Source organism: Mytilus edulis, chromosome 14 (genome assembly GCF_963676685.1).
Source record: "Mytilus edulis chromosome 14, xbMytEdul2.2, whole genome shotgun sequence".
Lineage (NCBI taxonomy): Eukaryota > Metazoa > Mollusca > Bivalvia > Mytilida > Mytilidae > Mytilus > Mytilus edulis.
Window position 1 is genome coordinate 3043025 of NC_092357.1, and position 8651 is coordinate 3051675.

An 8651-nucleotide genomic window follows, 5' to 3' on the forward strand; every position below is an offset into this window, starting at 1 on the left:
GTTCACCTTTCTTTTCTGTATGTTGGACACACACATGAGGATATTGACGCCGGTTTTCAGCAAAATAGTAGATTCCCTCCGTCGAAATGACACAGAAAAAATCCCTGAGCTTTTGGATCTCTTACCAAATCCAAGCAACTTAATTTGGCAATACGATATTAGGAACTGGCTTCAACCATTTATTGCTGATGTACGGAAACACATCAAGCCATTACATTATAGATTTACAATGGATGAAGTATCTAATAAGATTAAACTGTGTTACAAATCCAATCATGCGGGGCCTTGGAAGATTTCAACAAGTGGAATGTTCATGTTTAACGATAAAGGTGAAGTAGAATTGCCAAAGGGTGTACCAAAAGTATCCACGCCAGTTTTTGACAAAATATTTATCGAAAAAATTGAAAGTGGAATTAATGACTGGAAATGTCTCTTCACGGATCAAATGTCAAACGCGTTGTCTTTGCTTGCTAATATCAATGAGAAAATTAAATATTTATCTTCTTTTCAAATTAAATATTTTTCATTTGAGCAAAACATCTGGACGTTTTATTAGCAAACTCAACTCGAAATCGGTAATTGACTACTTTATAATATTTATTTGTTTTTCTTTAATCATCAACTAACAACATTTAAGGTCGAAATGAATCGTTGTTTTTTTATGTATTTTCAGGAAATACGAAGAACATGACAACTAGACGCACCATATATAGCTCATATGTATATGGCTATATATGTCAAAAGAAACAGATATTGTATTCTATAATACAGGAACTAATAGAACTCATTTTCTTTTTTGATTTGATTTGTTATATACATGAGGTATCATATTTGTTGTGGCTATTTTACCTAGCAGTTGAACAACATATGGTTTCAACAGCAACAGTACAATTATGTTTTATTCAAAATAATGTGCATGCTTTAATATGTAATTTTCAAGAGTTTAAATTTTCTACTTGTGCTGTACTGACATTAAACAGTTTGTAATTATGTTTTCTCTTGAAAAAACATTGATTTCTATCTCGTTTACTTTCCTTTAATTTGATGGATACACGAATACGTGGTAGCGTGATCACCCCGAGTGCGAGAGGTCGTAGTTTGGAACCCGGCTGGATGAAAACGGAGACTTTAAAATTTGTATTTGTTGCTTCTCCGCTTAGCACGCAGCATGAAGGAGTTTGATCAAAGGATTGATTGGCTCGAAGTGATAATGCTATGTCCGTTTCGGTGGACTGTTATCTTATGAACAACGTGACGGTTGTCACATGTGAAGCAGTATTTTCTTCCCTTTCGGAGTTGCCGAGATCACCCAAGCTTTTGGTGGGATGCGTGTTGCTTGTAGGTTTTAATTTCTTTGACGTTTCTTCCTCACTATTGTTTGTCTTTTCTTTTGTAGCCATGGCGTTAGTTTACTTTCGATTTATGAGTTTGAATATCCCTCTGGTATCTTTTACTCCTCCTTTATGAATTAGCTTGTTGAAACTCCGACTCTGCGTGTGGTTCAAGTGAAAAGTAAAGTTATTTTTCATGTTACATTAACTTGTTCTTGTCCTGAATATGCATATTTCTTTCCCGCTGGACAGTGCGAATCACCAAGATTCATCTTTTATTTCGTATTTGAATGTTTCAAAGTCATTTAAAGTCTTGCACATGTACATTAGTTAGTGTAAATTATGACCTTCAAATCTAAGGCCCGCTATCTAACTTTGCAAAAAGAATTTAAAGCAGTATTTTCATTAGCTTGACTTGTTTGCAATATAAAAAAAAATCAGTCGAAAAGTGCATTGAGAATCACACTGCTTTTCCAAGCTTCACCTGATAAATGTTCGTCATTTTTATATTCAAGATTGACATTTTTAGACGGAAAGTAAATCTTTGCAAAATGCTGTAGAAATGGATAAATACACATAATGGGGACATTTCCCCATTCCATGTATATTTTTTATTTCTTCGACATAGAAAATGACCAATTACACAGCTTGTTTTAAAGATTATTTTCATGTGGGGAAATTTCCCCAATATTGTTAAGTGTTCACGTATGTGTTGTCTTCCTGTATGGATGTTTTCCCACTACTTGTAATTTAATGGGGAAATTTCCCCATTTCGTATTCTTTTATCACCATATTGAAAGTCATATTTAATTTGGGGATATTTCCCCACTTTATTCATGATGTTAATTACAGTTACTTACACATACTTCTCAAACTTATAATTATATTTGAAGAAAAGTGGGGATATTTCCCCAGTGTGAAGGTCTTTTTTCTGGGGATATTTCCCCAGTCTAAAGGTCATTTTATTCCGGGGATATTTCCCCATTTTCATTTATTTTTAAATTCATTATGATAATAGATGAGGAAAAATTTCAATGAGTTTCATCATTCTTTGTTGCTGCATGAATATAAAGTTAACATCAGGTGTAATTCTGGATAATTTTTCACTAATTTTTAGCAACTGAATCGCCTCGCTTCTTCAAATAAAGATGTTTTTTACAATAAACGTTGACAATATTTTTGTTTACCAAATTTGAAACCACACTAAAAAGAGAATAAAATAGATCTTCTCTTTTTCAAATAGAACGCGTTAAATGTTAAGCATGCACCAGACTCGTTTAAATATTTTATGTGCATTGTTCATGCGTTTGTGCACACATTTTAGTACCAATTCCAAAAATATTTTTACACATTATGTAACCATCATTGTTGTTATATTATATTACTACTACTAGATAATATTTGTCTGTCATTGAAACCAGTTGAAACTGTGATATATGATGTTCAGTAGTTTTTCAGGAATCTAATGTTTAGTAGTTGTCGTTTGTTGATGTAGTTTTTCAGGAATCTAATGTTTAGTAGTTGTCGTTTGTTGATGCAGTTTTTCAGGAATCTAATGTTTAGTAGTTGTCGTTTGTTGATGTAGTTTTTCAGGAATCTTAATGTTTAGTAGTTGTCGTTTGGTGATGTGGTTCAAAAGTGTTTCTCGTTTCTTGTTATTATATATATATATATAGATTTTTTTTTCATTTGAATTGTTTAACAACAGTCATTTTTAGCTCACCTTTCCAAAAGGAAATGTGAGCTTTTGCCATCACTTGGCGTCCGTCGTCGTCCGTCCGTTGTAGTCGTCCGTCCGTAGTCGTCTGTCCGTCCGTCGTAAATTATTTCAAAGATCTTCTCCTCTGAAACTACTGAACCAATTCAAACCAAACTTCATCTGATTGATTCCTAGGGTATCTAGAATAATGTTTGTGTTTTAATTCCCATTTCATCAAAAAACATGGCCGCCATGGCTAAAAATAGAACATAGGGGTACAATGCAGTTTTTAGCTTATAACTCAAAAACCAAAGCATTTAGAGCAAATCTGACATGGGGTAAATTTGTTTATCAGGTCAAGATCTATCTGCCCTGAAATTTTCAGATGAACCTGTTGTTAGGTTGCTGCCCTTGAATTGGTAATTTTAAGGAAATTTTGCTGTTTTTGGTTATTATCATGAATATTATTATAGATAGAGATGAACTGTAAACAGCAAAAATGTTCAGCAAAGTAAGATTTACAAATAAGTCAACATGACCGAAATGGTCAGTTGACCCCTTTTAGGAGTTATGGCCCTTTATAGTCAATTTTTAACCATTTTCCGTAAATCTTAGTTATCTTTTACAAAAATCTTCTCCTCTGAAACTACTGGGCAAAATTTAACCAAACATGGCCAAAATCATTATTAGGGTATTTAGTTTAAAAATTATAGTCTGGTGACCCGGCTAACCAACCAAGATGGCCGCCATGGCTAAAAATAGAACATAGGGGTAAAATGCAGTTTTTAGCTTATAACTCAAAAACCAAAGCATTTAGAGAAAATCTGACAGGGGTAAAATTGTTTATCAGGTCAAGATCTATCTGCCCTGAAATTTTCAGATGAATCGGACAACCCGTTGTTGGGTTGCCGCCCCTGAATTGGTAATTCTAATGCAACAATGTTTGTAACGTTCATTTTGATTGGATAACGTCACTTTCTTACATGGCATCAATTGACAATACAAATTGTGACTTGGATCGAGTGTTGTCTCATTCGCACTCATATCATATCTTCTTATATCTATAAATTGTGAGTTCAGTTGTATTTTATGTATATATATAGAGATGAGTAAAAGAATACTTCGTGTATTGTATCAGAGATCCTTGTAAAAAAGTTGTTTAATTCCTACGGCAAGGTAACACCTCCTGAAACGAAAGCTTATTTTTATAAGCTTTAGTTAGAGGAGGGGATAAGGTCTCTGCGCAATGCTAGGCGGTGTTGTCGTAGAAGTTAGAAATAAAAAGTACAGGTTCCAGCCCCGGCGCCAGGGAGGAAGTTACGAATCAAATCTACTCTTACATCGTTAGGTTGATTTTCTAGGCACTTTATATATATATATATATATATATATATATATATATATATATATATATATGAATTCATTTTCTCTTGTTCTACAGACAATTTATAGCATGAATAGTGCATTTACATATGTTAGAAACTGTAAGCTTTGTAATATTTGTGCTGTTTGTTCTTTGTGAGGGCCTCAAGGTAGATCAGTGAAAGCTAATTGAGTCACCCTCTTTTAATAAAGTCATTACTGACTTACTTACTTACCTATAGGTACATTTTGTCCTGATGCTTTTTAAACCCCTACTTGACAGAAGAAATATAAAGGAATAACTTTATTGTAAATAATATTCTATATCATATGTGAAGTGATAAGAGGCTGTTAAATGACAGAAATTGATTTTTTTGTTCGAACTCTTTGAACAGTTGAGCAAAGATGGACACAACATTTTAGCCTAAAACAGCTCTTGCTCTAAATTTGATTTGTTATTGAATATTTGATACAGCATAGATTTGTGACCCAAAATGAATGTGGTCAAAGGACAGAAAACATTGAAATTTTACATTTACCTATTATGGTCTAATGTCCAAAATCTTTTTAAGTACATTGTTAGAATCAGCATGTCAAAGAACCCCAATTTGTTTTTTGTCGAGCCTGCAACTTTTGTTGCAGAAAAAGCTCGACATAGGGATAGTGATCCGGCGGCGGCTACGGCGGCGGCGACGGTGTTAGCTCACTTCTTAAAAGCTATATATTTTAGAAGGTGGAAGACCTGGATGCTTCATATTTTGTATATAGATGCCTCATGTTACGAAGTTTCTGTCAGTCACATGTCCAATGTCCTTGACCTCATTTTCATGGTTCAGTGACCACTTGAAAAAAAAGTTCAGAATTTTTGTAACGTTGAATTCTCTCTTATTATAAGTAATAGGATAACTATATTTGGTATGTGCGTACCTTGCAAGGTCCTCATGCCCGTCAGACAGTTTTCACTTGACCTTGACCTCATTTCATGGATCAGTGAACAAGGTTAAGTTTTGGTGGTCAAGTCCATATCTCAGATACTATAAGCAATAGGGCTAGTATATTTGGTGTATGGAAGGACTGGAAGGTGTACATGTCCAACTGGCAGGTGTCATCTGACCTTGACCTCATTGTCATGGTTCAGTGGTTATAGTTAAGTTTTTGTGTTTTGGTCTGTTTTTCTCATACTTTATGCAATAGGTCTCCTATATTTGTTGTATGGAATGATTGTAAGGTGTACATGTCTAGCGGGCAGATGTCATCTGACCTTGACCTCATTTTCATGGTTCAGTGGTCAAAGTTAAGTTTTTAAGTTTTGATCTTTTTATCTAATATTATATGCCAAAGGTCAACTATATTTGGTGTATGGTAATATATTATGATCTATATGTCAGTCCCGCAGGTTTTATTTGACCATGACCTCAATTGCACGGTTCATTGGACAGTGTTAAGTTTTTGTGTTTTGGTCTATTTTTCTTAAACTATAAGTAATAGGTCAACTATATTTGTTGTATGGAAGCACTGTTAGCTGTACATGTCTGCCTGGCATGGTTCATCTGACCTTGACCTCATTTTCATGGTTCATTGGTCTTTGTTTAACTATCTTGTTTAATGTTAAGTTTATGTGACAGTTGTAATAACGCTTTATACTTAGGACTATCAACATAATATCAATGATTAGTAAAGAAGGCGAGACATTTAAGTGTGTTTTAATTGACTATTTCTGTTCAAAGGGAAATAACTCAAACTTATTTACCAGTTATGATGAAACCACTTCTCTAAAAATTAGATAATTATGATATTTACAAATTATAATCAAATAAAATTAACAGTTCACAATATTTTTCTTTCAATTATCACAAACTAATTTAGATCTGCAACTTATCTATCAATGTCAACAACTTGATCTACACAATGGACTGTTATGAAATATATATCCTTTAATAAAAATAGAAAAATAGATTATTATCTTATGAAAATGATATTTGCAAATCTGAACCCACAAACAGGATCAAGTAAAAACGAATGTCAACACACACAATATAAATACATTACAAAATAACAACTATGACACCATCTTCAAAACACATATGACGATTTAGTTTCTTGGCTGCAGTTAAAAAATGGAAACATATTTTTTAATTTTTTTTCTCTGTATTTTAGACCGACGGACAGTGTGCACTAGACCTTAATTTACACTTTTACACTAACAACGAGTTGTCGCAGCGAGACACAGGACTTCGCGGAACTCAAATATTTTTGTTAAAGAGTAAATTTATTGATTTTAACACAACATTGAACCTACTAACACATGCAGCCTCAAAATTCACTCTCAAAAATATGTCGCAACTTAAAAACAAAATATCGGAAGAGAGATAAAAACTTAAAATAGGATGTGAAGCTAAGTATATAAGATATTTTATAAATATCGGAAACATCAATCATTGTGTTAACATCCTTGTTTTGTAGGATTAAATATTTTAAATCATTTTACAACTGACTGCGCTCAAGTAACTTTACAAACTAATAGTTAAAATCAATACATAGATATCTTCTATTCAATAACATTAAATATCGAGATAATTCATACGTAACAAACCAATAGTGACGTACTAAAGAAGGTAAGTAAGATTTATTTTGTTTGGATTTGACAATAGATCGAGTTTCGTGTCTAGACATGGCCGTCATTCTCAGGTCGTACTTTTACAATGACTTTCCCTCTACAATAAAACGAGTGTCGCGTATAGGCATGGCCACCATTTTCAAGTCGTACTTTTACAGAGTATATTTTAAGACATATTCGTCAGTCTTTTTAGACCGTACTTAGCATAATCTGGTCAATACTCTTAGACCGTACTTATACGCTGTCTGTAGGGACGGATCAAGCCATTCTTAGGCAGCAACCATTTGATTTTCTGGGGGGGGGGGGGGGGGGGGGGGGGGGGTATGGTTTTTTTTTGGAAAAAAAGTTTGTTTCCAGTTTTTGGAGTAAAAAATAATTTTGTTTTTTGATTCTGAGAAAAAAAAATTGTTTGTTTCACCCTCAGCTGCCACTATATGTAATGCTAAAATTGAAAGAAAAAAATAGTTTCAACTTGTCGCGAAAAAAATAGATTGTATAAATAATAAAAAAAAAAAATTTGTCCAGAAAAAAAAACATAGGCCCCCCCCCCCCCCCCCCCCCCCCGAAAATCAAATGGTTGCTGCCTTACTCTTAGGTATCGGGTCGTTCCGACCCCAAACCGATCCGGCCCCAAGTCGTTCCGGCCCAAGTCGATCCGGCCCAATAATAAAATATGAATAGACTATATTCACTATATGGAGGAATTTGTGACAAATTTGAACTGTATAAACGGAATTTGCAAAAAGTGTCGATGATGGATCACAACAGCCTGGTAAGCGAAGTATTGACGTACCAGTTAAAGAACTATTTTAAATCGATACAAAACTTAGTGTTAGTTTAGTCTTAGATGCATGATTTTTTTATTAGTTGTTAGTGGCTATTGTGTCTATTTGTACAGCAGCTCCAATGATATTTTAAAATGTGAAGATATTTTCAAAGTTGACTTTGAATGTCATGGCGATTTTTATTTTATTTGACTTCTCACACCGAGTAGCTAAATAAATATTTACAGTCCAATGGAACCGTAAAAATTTAACTCATCATTAATGTCTTGTTTAGCCAAATCATTAGTCTATAATTGGTTTATTTATTCAATAACTGTCTGATGATTGTGAACTAAGGTAATGCCAATCGTAATCACTTAATTCAATCAAATCCTGATTAATTAAAGTTACGTTATCAACAAGGTCTTTGTAGTTTGATCTTTTGTTTGGTGTTTGGTGTTTATATAATAATAATTAATTGTATTTTTTTCAGGTAACATCAGAGGCTATTATAACACATGTTACACTTGTTTTTCTTTTGTAATATCGAATACAGTCAATTTATTTTTCTTAAAATTGACAATACTTTGAATAGTTGTGTGTAGATAAAAAAACCCAAGTAATATGAGTATTATTCTTTATTGCAAGAAAATAACAAACCAATGACACTAAATGCACATGTTGGTCCCATAACACACAAGGAAAAGCCATTGTGATATAAAAACAAACGCATTCTGTCTTCTATTTTATAGAAAGGACTAGGCAAATCAAACAACATTTCTCAATTTGAGAATTTTAAGAACTTAAAAGAAAAACAAAATTTGTATGTATCAGCTTGGGGCTCGGCCTGTACCGTTGTATATGTAGCTATTTGTTAC

The 8651-nt window shown here is 33.4% G+C and overlaps 1 protein-coding gene and 1 long non-coding RNA gene across 2 annotated transcripts in view; both read left to right on the forward strand.

Moving 5' to 3' along the window:
- Window positions 1-992, forward strand: LOC139503564 (uncharacterized). Its single transcript, XR_011659129.1, has 2 exons — window positions 1-329; window positions 674-992. It is a non-coding gene; the product is annotated as an uncharacterized lncRNA (long non-coding RNA).
- A 5855-nt stretch (window positions 993-6847) lies between these two features.
- LOC139503538 (uncharacterized) overlaps window positions 6848-8651 on the forward strand; it is a 15228-nt gene continuing 13424 nt past the window's right edge. The window contains exon 1 of the mRNA XM_071293338.1: window positions 6848-7007. The gene's annotated coding sequence lies outside the window, so the exon portion shown is untranslated. The remainder of the gene's footprint in view (window positions 7008-8651) is intronic.